Below are 17,527 nucleotides of genomic sequence, written 5' to 3'. Positions count from 1 at the left end.
TCGCCCTCTCCCAATGGAAAATCTGCAACTTGGAACCTCCTTCGTGGCTTTATTTTTCCTACTAGGACTTGCATCACTGCCCTGCCTCTCGCTTTTGCCTAAGGGCGTCATGTCAGTTTCTTTTTCCTCCACACGAATGATTCCCACATGGCCACCACCACTAGGAGTTTGGGCTTCTTGGTGAACTTCATGAGCACCTTGATCCCCTCTTATGTCCAAAGCAAAATCATTGGCTCTATTCAATAAGTTCTGGGGAAGAGGGTACATATCACCTTCCATCCTTGGTGGTCGATCACAGTGAGTACTAATATGTCCAAGTTCTCCACAATTGTAGCATGTAGGAGTAAATCTTCTACCAGAATACACACCACGTCCACGTCCAAGATTTCCAATAGGTGGTGGAGCTTCATATTGTTGAGGACCCCCTCTTCCCACTTGTGGTGGAGCACCTCTAGCATAACCACCTCTTCCACGTCCACCTCCAATGACATTTAGGTGCGTTCTTGCATCATATTCGTTATGTTTTCCATATTGTGTTGCATTTGTTCTATATCCATTTGCCTATGGGCTCCCTGTTCACCCTGGCCTCCATCGCTTGAACTTCTCTCTCATCTCCCCTTCTTTCCACTACATGATTCGCAATTATTCCTTATTCACTTAATCATTGTGTCTTCCACCCCTTTGTGTGGCTATCGTTACTGCTTCTTCAAAAGTGTCTAGTCTCCTTAACTCCACTTTGAGCTTTAAACTCCCTTTGAGGTTGGCAATCGAACGGTTCTTCTTTAACATCATTGGTGGAGTCTCATCTCCAAGAGATACACACAAACGATTCCAAACACATGTAAACTGCTTCAGGTAATCATCAACACTTTGATTCTCCTTCTGCACATGATTTAGAATCTCATGCCAAACAGTATCTGGATCCTCTCCTTCTCTAAAGCAATTCAAAAAAGCCTTCTTAACTAGGTTGTAATCAAGCACAACTTGTGGATTTTGTGCTTGAGCTTGTGCCTCAAAATCTTGCAGCCACCCCCTTGCGTCACCTTGCAAGGTGTAACCAAAAAGATGTAGCATAACGGCAGGATCCTGTATGCCACGTAATAAACATTCCACTTCAATATTCTCCACAAACGCATTAGCATATTCATGTGGAAATCCATGAAATTTAGCAAAGCTTTGCGCCATCTTTGTCCAACACAAAATCACTTACATGTGACGGCGATAGGCTAAGGGATGTCGATGGATCGCTCCAGTACCTAATGCACCTCACACTGGGTAACCCGGCCCCCAGTGCTTGGCTTCACAGAACATCACAACCCTCAACAAAGGCTGCAATCCAATTCAATTACCGCCTCAATTGTTTCCCACAATTTGCACATACATAGGTAGTTGTCCCAAAGGACCCACAACCATATACATCATCATCTCCAAGAATTGCAATTTAAAAGTATGCATAGAGTTCTTGCGCTCCTCGGGTGGGGGCACCAAAAACTGACAAGGAGGGCTGAAACCGTTTCACCTCTATAGCATAGCCTGCTTGCAGCTTGGAATGAACACTCACACACATAAATGGTAGAGGAAACTCACCCAAATAGGTCCTTCTTCACTCAAATCAAGAGGCAACTCGTGGGGATTCCAAGCTTCCGCCAACCCAACAAGATGCGTGTAGAGAGTCGGCGATGATGGGGCTTGGGACCAAAGAAAATTCCAACCAAGCCGATGTGAAGGTCCCAAATAGGTCCTTCTTCACTCAAATCAAGAGGAAAATTGTGGGGATTACAAGCTCCCGCCAACCCAACAAGATCCGTGTAGAGAGTCGGTGACAATGAGGCTTGGGATAACAGCAAACGCCAACCAAGCCGATGTGAAGGTCCTCCAAAGATGATCAAAAGTTCAGCCAACAATCACACATACTCATATGCTCTCACACTCAACTCAATTCTCAAATCTCTCTCACTCTTTCTTACACACTCATCCCCAATGGCACACACACACCCGCAAACTATGTAGAAAACGTCTCTATCTTCTTCACCAAAACACCATGACCATGGAAAAAATTTCAATCACAGAGCACCCAAGATGCTCCCTAAACATCAAATTGATCAAAATTTCAGCCAACAATCACACATACTCATATGTGAAGGAGTACGAGCGGAAGTGCGACGCGAGAGAGAGTGTGAGAAGAAGAGCACGACGATATGGTGAACTCGCTCTACTGTAATGTGTAGAGCATAGTGAGTTCTTATTAGGTTTTTACAAAAGAATGTGTGTACATACCTGGCGGCCCGCCCACTTACCTGGGCGACCACATTGGGCTTTATACCCCAACAACCTCCCACTTAAAGTCCAATGTGGTACTTTAAGTGTGAGAGAAGCTACTATACAAGCTAATATACAAGAGATGTAGAGAAGTGATGTACTACCCTACACCTAACTGCTTGCGAAAATGCGTAAAGCTCTCTGAGGGAAGTCCTTTTGTAAGTAGATCAACAGGATTTTCTGTGGTGTGAACTTTGACAAGCTGAAGTTGCTTATCCTCGAGCATTTCCCTGATGAAATGATACTTCACATCCACATGCTTTGTCTTTGAGTGATAAACTGGATTGCGAGCCAATTGTATAGCACTTTGACTATCACAATATAACACAGGCATCTCTTCTTTGATTCCCAAATCTATTACTAGTCAATTAAGCCAAATTGATTCTTTGCATGCCTCTGATGCTGCAACATATTCAGCCTCTGTACTAGACTGAGTAACACAATCTTGTAATCTAGAACGCCATGATACTGCTCCACCAGCCAATGTAAAGACATACCCTGACGTAGACCTTCGACTGTCTAAGTCACCTGCATAATATGAGTCTGTAAAACCCTTTACACTTAGCTCCTGACTCCCATAGCATATACGCATACTCTTTGTAGCTTTATGGTATCTCAATTTTCCTTTCACTGCCTCCCAATGTTTCTTGCCTGGGTTTGACATGTATCGACTTACTACTCCCACTGCAAATGCAATGTCTGGGCGAGTAGCAATCATTGCATACATCAAACTACCCACTGCAGACGCATATGGAATCTTATCCATTTCAGCATGTTCTTCCTCAGACACAGGACAATCTTGTTTGCTAAGTTTCACATATGGTGGCAATGGAACACTCAATGCCTTTCCCTTCTCCATATTGAAACGTCGCAAAACCTTGTCAATATACTCTGTTTGAGATAACCAAATCAACTTCTTTGATCTGTCTCTCTCAATGCGCATACCAAGTATATGACTTGCCTCACCCATGTCTTTCATGTCAAACGATTTTGCCATCTTTGACTTCAAAGCTGAAATTTCTTCCAAGTGCTTGCCAGCAATCAACATGTCATCCACATACAAAATAAGGATCAGCCAACTGCCATCCTTAGCCTTCTTTGTATATAGACAGTGATCGAACTCACTACGTTTGTAGCCTTGAGAAAGCATAAACTTGTGGAATTTATGGTACCATGCCCTCGGTGATTGTTTTAAGCCATAAAGACTCTTTAACAACTGGCATACCCAATCTTCCTTGCCTTTCTCAACAAACCCTTATGGCTACTGCATGTAAATTTCCACATCTAAATCACCATGCAAGAACGCTGTCTTGACATCCATTTGGTGCAACACCAAATCTAATATGGCAACCAATGCAAGAAAGCATCTCAATGTAGTCATCTTGACCACCGGAGAGAAGACTTCCTCAAAGTCAATGCCTTGTTCTTGCTTAAAGCCCTTGGCAACAAGCCTTGCTTTGTACTTTGGCTGACTATCATGAGTGGTGATCTTATACCTGTAAACCCATTTACAGGGTAGAGCCTTTTTGCCCCGTTGTAATTTAACTAGCTTCCATGTCTGGTTTTTATGCAGAGATGTCATCTCTGACTGCATGGCCAATTGCCAATTCCCAGAGTCCTTCATTTGCACTGCTTCCTTGTAACATGAAGGCTCATTGCAATCAGTCAACATGACATAGTTCATAGATGGAACAAACCTATCAGGAGGTCGCGTGACACGTCCAGATCTACGCACAATAGGTGGCTCAGGCTCAGCCACAACCTGTGGTTCCACTCTATCCTGTCCTTGCTCCTCTTGAACCCTGACATTTTGTCTTGCACGTGCAGGTCCATCTTCTTGGAAGACAACTCTTCTAATCTCCTCAACCCTCTCTGGTTTAGAATGATATTTGGATTCATTAAAGTGAACATCATTGCTACGGACAACCTTTCTGGATTCGGGATCCCAAAGTCTATACCCCATCTCACCAGAATTACCATAGCCTAGAAAGATGCACTTTCTACTTTTTGGCTCAAGTTTGTTCCTAAATTCCTTTGGAACATGAGTATATGCCTCACAGCCAAAGACTCTGAGATGCTTGTATGACGGCATTTTGCCTGACCATACCATCTCTGGCACTGAATCCTTCTGCAAAACCTTGCTAGGAGATCTATTTACAAGATGAACAGCTGTTGATACAGCTTCAGCCCAAAACCCATTTGGCAGTTGTGCATTAGACAACATACTTCTGACTTTCTCTTGTATGGTCCTATTCATCCTCTCAGCAACACCATTTTGAGGAGGATTGTAAGGAGCAGTAAGTTCACGTTTTATACCTTTTGACTCACAAAAGTCCTGAAAGGCCTTTGAAACATACTCTCCACCATTGTCAGTGCGTAAGCATTTAAGCTTCTTACCACTCTGATTCTCCACAAGTGTCACAAACGTTTTGAAAACACTAAACGCTTCATCCTTGTGCTTGAGAAAGTAAACCCATACTTTCCTCGAGTAATCATCTATAAATGTCATAAAGTAAGAAGCTCCCCCTAGAGATAGGTTAGGCATAGGTCCACACAAATCACTATGAACAAGTGCCAAGTGTGTATCTCTTCTACTGCTTCTATGCTTGTGTGGCTGTTGTGTTTGCTTACCATACAGACAATGTTCACAAAATTCAAAATCATTAAATGAAAAGCCAGGCAAATAACCAGAACGAGACAATATTTCCATTCCCTTCTTGGACATATGTCCTAACCGGCAATGCCACAAAGAAACGTTCGGCTGCTCGGTTACATTGATTACATTTTTAGAGACATTTGATACATAAATCATGTAAAGTCCTCCAGACTTTACTCCATGTGCTACTGTCATAGAACCCTTGGATATCTTCCACATGTTCTGTCCAAAAGTGGTGACGTAGCCAGCATCATCAAGTAAACATGTGCTGATCAAGCTCTTTCTAATTGCGGGAACATGTCTCACATTCTTCAGCGTGAAAGAAGAGCCATTCTGAAACTTCAATTGAACATCTCCAACACCTAAGATCTCACATGTCTGCCCATTGCCTAGCCGAACATGATCTTTAGTGGTCACATAAGAGGTAAACCACTCCTTGTTTGGAGACACATGAAGTGATGCCCCTGAGTCTATAATCCAGTCACTCAGTGCATTTCCATCAGATGCTGTAAGAAGAGCTGAGTCCATTGTATTCTTCAAGAAGTAGATGTCTCCTGACACTAGACTGTCATCCTCTGCAACAGTGTTTGTCACATTTATTTCTTGAATCTTCACTGAGGACTTGTTCTTCTCACCATGGTCTTCAGCTTTCTCTTTGCCTTTTTCTGCTTTCCATTCTCTGCAGTCTCTTTTCATGTGACCCTTCTTGCCACAATGGTAGCATTCTATGTCACTCTTGCCTTTAGCACTGCGGGACTTGCTACAAGACTGATTCCTCTTTCCACCTTTGTACTTTTCTTTGGTCCTTCCCCTGACAACTAAGGCTGTTCCTTTGCCTTTGTCCATTGTCTGGTTTCCTCAGTAAGCAGACTTCCTTCTACACCTGCTATGTTCAAACCATCTGGAGGTGCAGAATTACTCAAAGTTGTGCGAAAAGTGTCCCAACTTTCCGGCAATGTGATCAACAGGAACATAGCTCTAACACGTTCATCAAACTTGACACCTTGAGCTGACAACTGACAATAGATTGTGTTGAATTCATTCAGATGATTGGACATAGGTGTCCCTTCTTTCATCTTCAAGTCAACAAACTTCTTAAGCCAGTATACCTGTGAAGCTGCACTCTGCTTCTCATAAAGATCACTCAGCTTTAACCATGCTTGATAAGCCGACATCTCGTCTGCCACATTGAAGTAAACGCTTTCTGCCAAAGTCAGCATAATGGTAGAAAGTGCCAATTCATCCATTTCGCTCCATTCATCTTCGTCCATATCTTCTGGTTTTATCCCCTTGAGCTTTATAGGTTTTATCTGCTTCTTTTGTACCAACACGTGCCAAATTTGCTTCTTCCACAATGGGAAATTGGTTCCATCCAGCTTCTTGATATTGTAAAGAGTAGTGTCCTGTGATCCAGCCATAGCTACGCTTCACAGTACTTTACTTTCCTGGGAAAAATTCGACAGAGTTTCCCCTGTAAACTGATCTCTGAACCAACATCAACCTGTCAAATGAACCAAGAAAGCTTCAGATTCTGCTGAAATTTTGGCAGAGTCTCCTTTGTAAAATGGCTCTGGTGTACTAAAAACAGTCCAAAAAACAGCTCAAAAAAGCACTGTCTCTCTGACACTGTAAGCTGTGGGTAAACCTGTCTTGCACATGTACTATCTCTGACTGTCCTGTCACTGCCCTGTAAGCATAGACTGTGACAATGCCTCAACGGCAGTAAAGCAAAGATGCAATCCCAACTGTCTAACTCACAGTCAATACATCCTAGCTGCCTATCTAAGGGTGCTCGAGGGATCGCTCCAAGACCTGTATCACCGAAAGGATCTCAACATTCGAGAATCCCCCAACTCAATAAAACCTCACTCGACCCTCAACAAAGGCTGCAGTAAATCTGACAGTACATAGACTTCCCACAAAGTCATACATCCACAAATTTCTCACTGTATGTTGTAACCGCTACGGCGGTTGTTTGCTGCGTGACTCACAGCCAGCAAACCCTCAACAAACATACATCATCTCTGACAATACATCCCATGTGGAAGTACTTGCAATGTCAGGATGAAATCTGGAATATCAAGCAGCAAACACAAGCTACCTGATGAACTAGTGGATGTCGCCTACAGTCTGTGTGTAGATGCGCCCGTGTTGTATGTGACACGCCTCCAAGAACTGTGAGCCGTCCTTCGATGTGTAGACAACCACAAATCAGCACTCTGGGAGTGTCGATATCCTCAGCACCTGCAGTCGTAGGCCGAAAACCCCAAATTTACAGAGTCGAATCTGCACCCGTCGAGACCACGTAGTCGAAAATGGCCTGCGCAGACCTTTGTCGAAGCCGAATGGTGGCCGAGATGACCTCAGAATGAAATTTTGACAACACCGAGCCCTTCGGGCTCGCCCACGAGATTTGGGGCCGTGTCTTCGCCTATCGAATTTCACTCTAATCTGAGCTGGTGACTCTAGCCTCCTACAGTGCTGCCCCGAGCCTCGATCTGAGCTCTGATACCAGTTGAAGGAGTATGAGCGGAAGTGCGACGCGAGAGAGAGTGCGAGAAGAAGAGCACGACGATATGGTGAACTCGCTCTACTGTAATGTGTAGAGCATAGTGAGTTCTTATTAGGTTTTTACAAAAGAATATGTGTACATACCTGGCGGCCCGTCCACTTACCTGGGCGACCACATTGGGCTTTATACCCCAACAATATGCTCTCACACTCAACTCAATTCTCAAATCTCTCTCACTCTTCCTTACACACTCAGCCCCAATGGCACACACACACCCGCAAACTATGTAGAAAACGCCTCTATCTTCTTCACCAAAACACCATGACCATGGAAAAAATTTCAATCACAGAGCACCCAAGATGATCTCTAAACATCAAATTGATAAGAGAAAGGTGTAATTCACTCTTCAAAGGTGGGGAAGAAGAGAAACTGCGCGACAAACGGGTGCAAGACTGCACACACACACCACCATGAATCCTCTTGGCTCCCTTTCCTAGAGTAAAAAATTCTCTATTTTTTCACTTCAGCAAGCAAGCCCCCCCCCCCCCCCCCCCCCCTTTTTTTTCCACAGCATGTGAGCTAATGTGTCAAAAATTAGTCAATTTGGACCAAATTTGACCATTTTTTCCATTTTCTATGGGAATTGCAGCAAATGGTTACCAAAAATCTTCAAATTTGTCACACTGATTTCTCAAAGAATTTCAAAGCACTCCATTTCATAATTCATCACTTTCTATACACGATGCACGTGATCTGTATAAAATCTGCAAGGATATAGTCGAGGTGCACGGGCGCCTACACAGATCACGTGTTTGCGCATGAGAGAGCATTCTCTATGCTTACACTTGTTTTATTGAGACTCAAAAATCATATTTACATCATGTACAAGGAATTCTATAAAACCATAATGTCACAAACTAGGATCCAATCCCTCCAGGGAATATGTACATAACAGTGACCTTGATTGAGCACGCTTGAGTATGTACGTGACATATACATATGCGACTTCTTCCAACAAGTTGGCAAGCATTTATAAAATCCCTAGGTGCTTTCTTAGTCGCATAAAAAAACTACGACTTCGACAACCTCCGCATATAAGGAGAGAGAGAGAGAGAGAGAGAGAGAAAGAGAGAGGGGATTGGATCCCGCTTTAGCGAGCAGACTTTCTACGACTTTTCAGCTTTGACCATGGCATCGATGCTTTTGTCCGGTGACAAAATCCAGCTTTGAGCATTTTCTTGGCTTCGACTTAGCAAGAGAGAGTGAGAGCGGTTTGGCTCTCCTCCAACGTGGACTCAGCATCGACCACCCCCCCACGCTCATTTTGGAGCAGTTTTTGCTCCGACGAAAAGCCTCGACATCCCGACTTCCCAATTTCTACGTACTTGGATACAGATGGAGCGAGAGTAGCATCGGCTCCCCTCTAGCCTGCATATGGAGTAGCTCGGCTTCCCATTTTCTCCTCAGTGCCACCCCTCCTCCTCCTCCTCCCCAGACAACGATTTGACTTCGACGGTACACATACGACACATACAGCTCCAATCGACCATTTCAGAGAAGATTTCCCATGAGTGCACTCGGCTCTTGGAAAATGTTTATGACCACAAGTTGTTGATTGTGATGTGTCTCTGGTTTTTGATCGACATTTTTTTTTACTGACGAGGTAGGTGTGCCAGGTTCCAAATGTTTTGCTCGTAGGTTGCATATATCTCCAGTGTAGATTATGCGACATACGTAGTGCTCATGTATGATTGTGTGGGGCATTCCAGAGATTCGATTAAGCATGATTTTGTGGGATTATGCTATGTATGCATATGCATATGCGGATACGATTGAGTTAGGTTTAGCTAATAGATAGCAGGTTCATAGGTTTTCAAAGTTTTGGGACAGGTACACTCGTCCATAGAGCCACTCATTTAGGAGCGAGCTTGATTGCCAAGGTTTTGCAAACTATGTATGTCATATGTAGATTTGTCTAATGAGACACTCAATGTTTGTTTTCATGCGATTTTGGTGAGATTTTTTAAGTTTTTACTCAGTTTTCGATTTTTCCCATATTTTTGTCCTGTTTTATGTGTATCTGCAATTTTACTCTTTGGTGGTTTAGTGGTCAAGTTTTGACTCCCATTGTCATAGGTTTTGTCAGCTTGGACTTAGTTTAATGTTCTTGTACCCACTCTTGTACAAGTGAGAGTTGCATATGCTCGTGTAGCTATATGTTACAAGCAGTCGTAGGCTTTACAGATTTTTTACAGATCTTTGTAGGAAGTTTTCCTTGTGGAATGCATTTTGAATGTGTTTGCTCACTACTTGCGTATATAGTTATGCAGTTTACAATCGGTTGAGTCGGTTATCCCAGATTGTACGCCTACAAATAGCAAATTGTGGAGTTATTTTATGCATATGTGAGCATCGATTTTGATGCAGTTGATCATGGTTTTTATGATTGTGTAGTGGTCAAGTAATCTCCCACTTTTGTTGTCAATTTGGTACGATCTATGGTTGAGTTTGATTTCTTACCATTGTTTAGTTTCTTGGTATCCATATTGTAGATATATGTGACAATTTAGACTCGATAGTGATGACTCGTGAAAGCGGTCTCGTAGTTGCCGATACTTGTGTTGTTGGCATCAAACATATGAGACAACAGCGAAGATCTATGTGTGATACAAATGAGATTTTAACACATGCTAGAACGGTGGCTTCATGTACCAGTGACGATGATGTCATTTTTGCCTTTAGCGTTCCCCCTGCTTACATGTCTTCGAGAGATGACACTTCTCCCCGTTGGTTGCTAGATGAGGATACAGTTTTTCACATCAAACCACATTGTGAGTGGTTCATCACATTCTATAGTGAATGCTTCGGTTGTCTACACTTGACCGATTGTTCGGCGTTTGACATTGCATGTGTAAGAGATGTTTTCTTGTCATTATCTAGTGGTGCATCCTATACGCTACAACATGTACGCTATGTTCCTCAACTAAGAGAGAGCTTGATCTCAATGAGATAGTTAGCAGATTGTGGGTGTCAGACATTGTTTAGAGAACAGTATTTTCAGATGTGCTAGGGGAGCGTGGAGTAGCTTCGCATATCCTATGCATATATCTTAGGTTCAAAACGGCATAGTCTCAATTTTGTTGCTAGCATATGTTGAGCGAGAGATAAGACGTGTCTCCTTCGCAAGGGTGAGCTCCACCATGCTCACGAGACAGAGTAGTTAGCTATGTAGAACATGCCAGTAGACTGTGTAGAGATAGAGATAGAGCGACAATGCTCTAGTGAGACACATCAGGTGTTGTCAGAGTATATGCAGACAGAGGTGGAGCAAGTCTGCTTCTTAGAGACACAGACAAAGATGATGGATATGGAGTTTTTTTATATGCTCATGTTAGAGTCTGATGAGTTGATGCAAAGATGCATGGTTACATCCATCATATTGTTGGCGATGATATATCCATACATCACGAGTAGTTTTGATGATATAGTGCATGCAATAGCATAGGAGAGGCTAGTACAACGAGGTTCTTTAAGATTTCATCAATGTTCGAACATCTCATGTTTGACTTGTCGGTGTCGAGGCCCGACTTAACAGCTGTAATGAGAGTGTTTACAGTTGGGGTTGTCAGTCATACGATGATTGATGCTAGCATGACACTTCGTGGAGCTTAGCAAACCATAAAGAGTTATCCACAAGATTTACATGCAGGATTTAGCGTGGATATGCATGTTTGTCTATCACTAAAGAGAGTCTCTCACATTTTTTCTTGTACATACTAGCAGTTTAGCTAATAGCATCCACTTATTGTATCATTTTGCCTCTAATTGGGAGATTGTTGGGTAAAGGCGATGTACTTTTCCTTTGTCCGAGGTTGGACGTGCGATGTCAGGCCGCCCATTGTCCACACTTACCCTATTCTTCATATACCAAAAAATAAGGAGCTCCTCACATCTTAGGGACCGATGAGCGAAGGGACCTGAGTAGCAAGCAAGGAAGTGGGAGAGGGTTGAGGGTTGGTTTTCTTTAATTACAATTACAATACGGTAGAGTTGCTGTAATTGAAGACTGGTGTGTAGAGTGAGATTATAAAGAGTGAATTTTGAAGTTGTGATATTTGAAAAATGTCATGCTTTGGATTGCGTGAGTCAACATGAACACTAGATTTGTTGTACTTTTTAAGTTGCGATACATTTTATTTTTTTAAAAGTGCAAGGTCAAGTTGCAAGAGATTGGTTGCTTTTTTTGAATGCTCTCTCTAGACACAATACCATATGCTTGCATCTTGAGGGCATGGAGCTTTATGCAAGAACTTGACACAAGCAGATAAATTCATGATGAAATTTTTAGGGGCTCTCAAGAACAGCCATCATGCTTCACATTTGTATGGTTAGCATGTGTGTCAAATGTCTCAAAGGCATGTACTTGAACTTTGTGTTTGAGATGTGCTCTCTTATCCAACATGGTAATTTTGGATTTGAATGCACGGGCATCATGCAAGGGGTTATACATGGAAAAGGAAAATAGTGATGAGATATGCGTATTAATACAATTGTTGGGGTTGTTTGTGACACTTCGTTCTTGAGCATGCACAATAATAATGAACTTTGAAAATTGCAATGGCTTTCTTGGTCCTCTAGAGCTACATACTAAAGCTTACGACCTTCCGAACGCTCTCACCAATACGTATATGAGAATCAATGTGCTATGCCAAATGGCTGATGATTTCATATTATAGACAATCGTTAGCGAGAAGAGTCAATATGCAAGCCTCAAGGGGTTGCAAGGTGCATATGTTGTTGTGTGGAGAACTTAAAACTATCACATGCTTCAAAATGCTTGCACCAAGATGCAAGAGGGATTTGGAGTTTTGGTGCAGTTACAGGTGTATTGCACATCCGACATTCAGGCAAATCGAAAGAAAAAACTACAAGACTAACACTGAGTTCACAATGAGCCGACGGAAGAAAGAAGTCTTCGCAAATCTGCCCCCGCCTAGTGTGAACAGTGTGGAGGCGGAACACTGAAAAAGCAAAGGGGGTTGAGAGAGGCCATCAACTCTTCAGAAGAGGGGGGGGGGGGGGGGGGGGCATAAGAGCGCCTCAACTTCAACCAATCAACTTTTGCCATGGAGTATTGACGCCCCTTTGTAGTTTTCTTCCGCCGCTTAGTCTGAACCGGCGGAAAAAACAAGCTTTCCAAAATCTTCCGCCGCACAGTGTGAACAATGTGGAGGAGGAAAAGTGAAAAAGTGAAGGGGGCTGAGAGAGGCCATCAACTCTCCCCGGGGGGGGGGGGGGGGGGGGGGGGGGGGGGGGAAGAAAAATGGAGGGCCCGGCGGAAGAGTGCCTCAAACTCGAACCACTTAAATTTTGCCATGGAAGATCGACGCCCCTTTCCATTTTTCTTCCGCCGCCTAGTCTGAACCCACCCTAAGAAGAGTCAATCAAAACTCACGCCACATTCCACCTGGAACTTCGTCTTGTTCGACAGAACAAAACTCAAAGTGGACAAACTTCAAAGGCTAAAGGACTGCCCACATCTGTAATGAGCTCGAAAATGGCGCGATTCATTCCCAACGACCACCGTGATTGGCCACAGCCGTGAGCAGATTAACACAGAATATACGTTTCCTTTAAAGGAAAGAACTTCCAAGCAGTAAAAATGGGATATAGATCAAACTCTCAATGTCTCTAAACCACAGCTTGAGACCAAAGAAGATCTTTCAATGGAAGAGAATGTGAGGGTATGGATTGAGGGAGGCTTTGATAATCACACAGCATCCCTTCAGTACAACCCTCTATGTCTCATCTCTGCCTTTCAAACGGACCATTACAGCTATCAACAAAGCCTGCCATGGTCTTGGCGAGGCAACATTCTGCTACGCAAACATGGGGAATCTGTGTACGTAGCAGCGTGGTTCATGGTATATATGCGGCAGAGTCACGTGCAGAAGAGATGTAGCCCCCATCTCTTCCGTTTTGCTTGGAACTCTGCTCTTCGAAAGTTATATGGGCCGGGTGAAATAGGACTTCTCTGTTAAACAAAGGAGGGCCCTTGGAATCGGCCGCTGATTCTACGCAGATTCACTAGAAAGAGCAACTAAAACGCCATAGCCAGCGTGTGTGTGTGTGTGTGTGTGTGTGTGAGAGAGAGAGAGAGAGAGAGAGAGAGAGAGAGGGAATGTGAGGGGTCTGCTTGAGGGCACCTGCGTGGAGAGCGTAGGAGACAGACGCCCCTCAAAAAACCCCTTCATCGTTTCTCCCTGCACCTTGGCCTGTAGAGGCAAGAGGGTCGGGACAAGGCGAAGGCACCAGTTCTACAGTTAGGTCAAGCGGTCTTCGTACAGGTAAAACTACACTTATAATAGGCTATATAGTGTGAGGGCGAAGGATCATTTTTAGCACCACTCCTAAAAACAAGGTAGTCTAAAGTAGACGAGATCACTTCCCACAGTGGCACAATCTATAGTATATATTAAGGAAACTATAGTATATATTAAGGAAACTGGTTTTCAGTGCCATGTGTCTCAATTTGCTTTATCCGGCTGTAGTGAGGACAGTGCGCATGCGAGGGGAGAGAGAGAGAGAGAGAGAGGCGGCCGAAGGCCGCACTAGACTGAAGAGCTTGGTGACAAGACGGTCTGACGGAGGAGAGGAGCTGCAAAACGCGAGAAGTCACCGCTGCTGGTCGATTATACTTCACACGCCCAAATTCTACCTTGTTGACCCCAGAATTAGTTGATTCCTTGCATACAAGCCACACAAAAAAAACACGCTCATACGCCAGTTTTTCATTGGCCAAAACCCCTATGGCCATGGGGAAAAATTTCCTCCCCTTAGACCCTGCCTTAACTTAACGACAGTGCCAATAAAAGGGCAAATTACCAAAATACCCCTCAACGTAATTTCAAAAATTCCCAAAATACCTCCAATATTTTGTCAGTAGGGGTACCAACTGAGATAAATTCGAAAAATAGAGCATTAGTGAGAATATGCTTGCGACGAAGTGGCGATGTTAATGGGTGTGTCTGATTTGGAGCCTTGAGATGTGAACAAAGAAGGGGGCAATCCAGGTGGAGGCCATGCCTCTTCCTTTCCATTTTCTCTACCTCTCTTGCAACGACCCTACGCAATCTGCCCGAGGGTGGTCTATCAAACTCTCTCTCTCTCTCTCTCTCTCTCTCTCTCTCTCTCTCTCTCTCTCTCTCTCTAAAATACACGAAGCCATTTCAGGACGAGAAAGCGTGAAAGGGTGAGGGTGAGGGAATTCAATGTCAAGAGTATTTTCGCACGGTGGGGAGGTGGAGATCGAACGAGGGAGGAAAGGGTCGAAGGTGAGGAGAGGAGGACGTAGGAGGGGGCAGACGACGGGGCTGAGGTGCAGCAGTGCTGGCTAGATGGTGAGGGCCTTAGGGGAGGACAGAATCTCGAAAACAAAGTGATGGTTTTTATTGTAAAATCGAAAAAAAAAAAGAGAATCAAACAAGATGTGTGGAGAGGGGAAACAGTGTCGGGTACAGCAAACCAAGCAGGTGCATAGCGCAGCATACAGGCGTGGGACACGCGACACGCAGACAAGGCAAGGCAACGTGCAGACGACAGGTCCGTGCGGAGGCAAGGCGGCGAGACGCTGACAAACGAGATATATTTTATTTTAATAAGTGGGGAGAAGCAACAGTGTCATGTGTACGCCACATTGGTTATAGTTCCACGTTTCGGAGTCGATCTCTTGAAGGTGAGGGGTTCAATTCCTGAATCCTTTTGTAAGGGTGGTGAATTACAAATTTCCTTCAAATGAAAGAAAGGGAATCTTGGAGAATCTATGAGAGTAATTGAATAAACTGCGTGCGTGCGTGCTAGTACTAAGAGCCCTATAGTATATTAATTCTTAGAATCCTATTTACGGTCTTATCTTTTTAAATGAATAAAGGCGAATCTTCAGTAACTGCCGACGAAGGTGTCGGGAAAAAAAATCGCTTGATGCGAGTGAAGATGGAGAGCAGGTGAGTTCTGAGGTGGAGAGTAGGTGAGGAAACCGGCTATGTGCGCATAAGCTACTGTAGAAGGGAACTGCAAAAACAAAAATTATACCCTTGAACACCCCAAGAGCACCGAATTCCCTTAGATGAGGTGGTTACCATGATGTATCTAGATCTGTGGTTGCGTCAATCCAAGTTCGATCCCTGCCCGGGGGGTTTGGCTGACGTCCACGCAAGGGTTGGTTGAGGGAGGACTCGAGCGGAATCTACAAAAATTTCACCCAATAAAATCAAGAACCTGCAAGGTATGTATGAACCCAGAATTCCCTTCAAATTTTCCAGAATTCCCAAAATACCCATTTTTGCCAAAGACAAAAAAATTTGTAGCTTTTCATAATAAGACTGAATGTCTATCAATACAACATGCTAAAATTAGAATTTGAGTTGGTTATGCAGGCTTTGAAGATGAATTGCTTCATTATTTTTATACATAATTGCCTTTTTTTTAAAGGTAGTTTGTGACAAATTACATGCTAAGCATTAAAAACGAGCCTTTCTAATCACCGATCAAAAGAAACTGAGCAAAGACACATTCCGAGCAAGTCCAAGGACACAAATGGCCACAGCATCTGCTAAAGTGTACCACACCTTCAAACAAACCAATGTTGCAAGTCTAATACTCTACCCAAGGCTATCCATCAAAATGTTGCTCCATACCATTCTCTCTATCATTCATACCTGAGGTTTCACCTTGTGGTGGAGGTCAGAGACTTGCACAACATTTTGCACTTGACACAGATCCAGGGAAGGTTTCTAATAATGTCAATGACACTAACCCATGGACACGTTGAGTCGTTAATTTTCTCTTTGATCACTATCAGTGAAATGTTTGAGCCAACAATGTCTGGGACCAAACTAGAAGTGACCAATTTTGTAAAAATGCAAGAATGTAAATTAGGTCACCAAGATTGTTTTTTCCACATTCAAGTTGACCATTTTCTCTAGACAATGTGAGAGGACACATAAAAAAATCTCCCTTCTGAATATGAGAATGTAGTTTAAGTGTGCCAACCTTGATCTCTTGAAATTGACTATCAAACAGAAGAACCAGCTTTTGACATTATTGAGGTCCAAATATAATAATGTGTCTGCTCATTGTTTGCAGAACATAAAAGAAGCTAGGTCTTGGAATATGCTAGATAAAGTATTTGAGCAGGCAAATAGGGGGGATATAGGGCAGAAAAGAAAAGATTATACTTGCATATAATTTATAGTATTATCGTAAATAACGTCCGAGCAACTACTTTAACAGTCATAGATGTAATAGGCGGTGTCTGATTTTGTCATGAGAACAAATAATTAGAGCATCCTTGAAGGTCTAGTCGTGGTTAGTGAGTTCAAGCCATCATATCGCCAATTGGCGGCCACAAAGAGAGACCAAAGAGAATGCAATGCACCTCCATACTCTATTTTATCTCCTTGTCGGCTAGATCTTCAAGGTTTCTAGTTGGGATAGTTTCCTACGACGTTAAAACTCTTTTCTTCTTCTCCCACCCTTGTTTAAATCAACTAGTAAGGGGAAGTGCGTGTGTCTGTGGAATCTGGCATAGGTAAGCAAATTGCTGTCCTTGATGGCGCCACACTTTAGTTCATTGGCCGAATGCAAGCTCAGCCAAGCTGAATCAATTTTGTAATCTGGCCTCACATACGCTCGGTCTTCGGCTAGCCTCACGTAGGCCCTATCATTTCCCACATTCTGGACATCCATTCTACTTATGCTTTGTTCTCTTACCGCTCTTTGTTTTTTACCAGACATAAAACACGCCTTGATTGCTCTCGTAGGTGTTAACATCCATTTTCTTGCTGTTGTTGGACTCAACAATGCCGCCACGATGTCGCCTGCCCACCAGATAGACATAATTTCACATTACTCTACTACCTGCTCCGTTGGTGACGCCATCTGTAGAAACAGTTCGTGGTTTACTGCTGCAACCAATCCGCGTCCTCTGAGAAGTGCATGCGAGAAACTGATGGTGGCATTTGGGGTGCAGCTCAACATTG

This window comes from Adiantum capillus-veneris, chromosome 16 (genome assembly GCF_014529385.1).
Source record: "Adiantum capillus-veneris isolate H3 chromosome 16, ASM1452938v2, whole genome shotgun sequence".
In the NCBI taxonomy this organism is placed as follows: Eukaryota; Viridiplantae; Streptophyta; class Polypodiopsida; order Polypodiales; family Pteridaceae; genus Adiantum; species Adiantum capillus-veneris.
The sequence above is the reverse complement of the archived record's forward strand: the minus strand, read 5'-3'. Positions refer to the sequence as shown.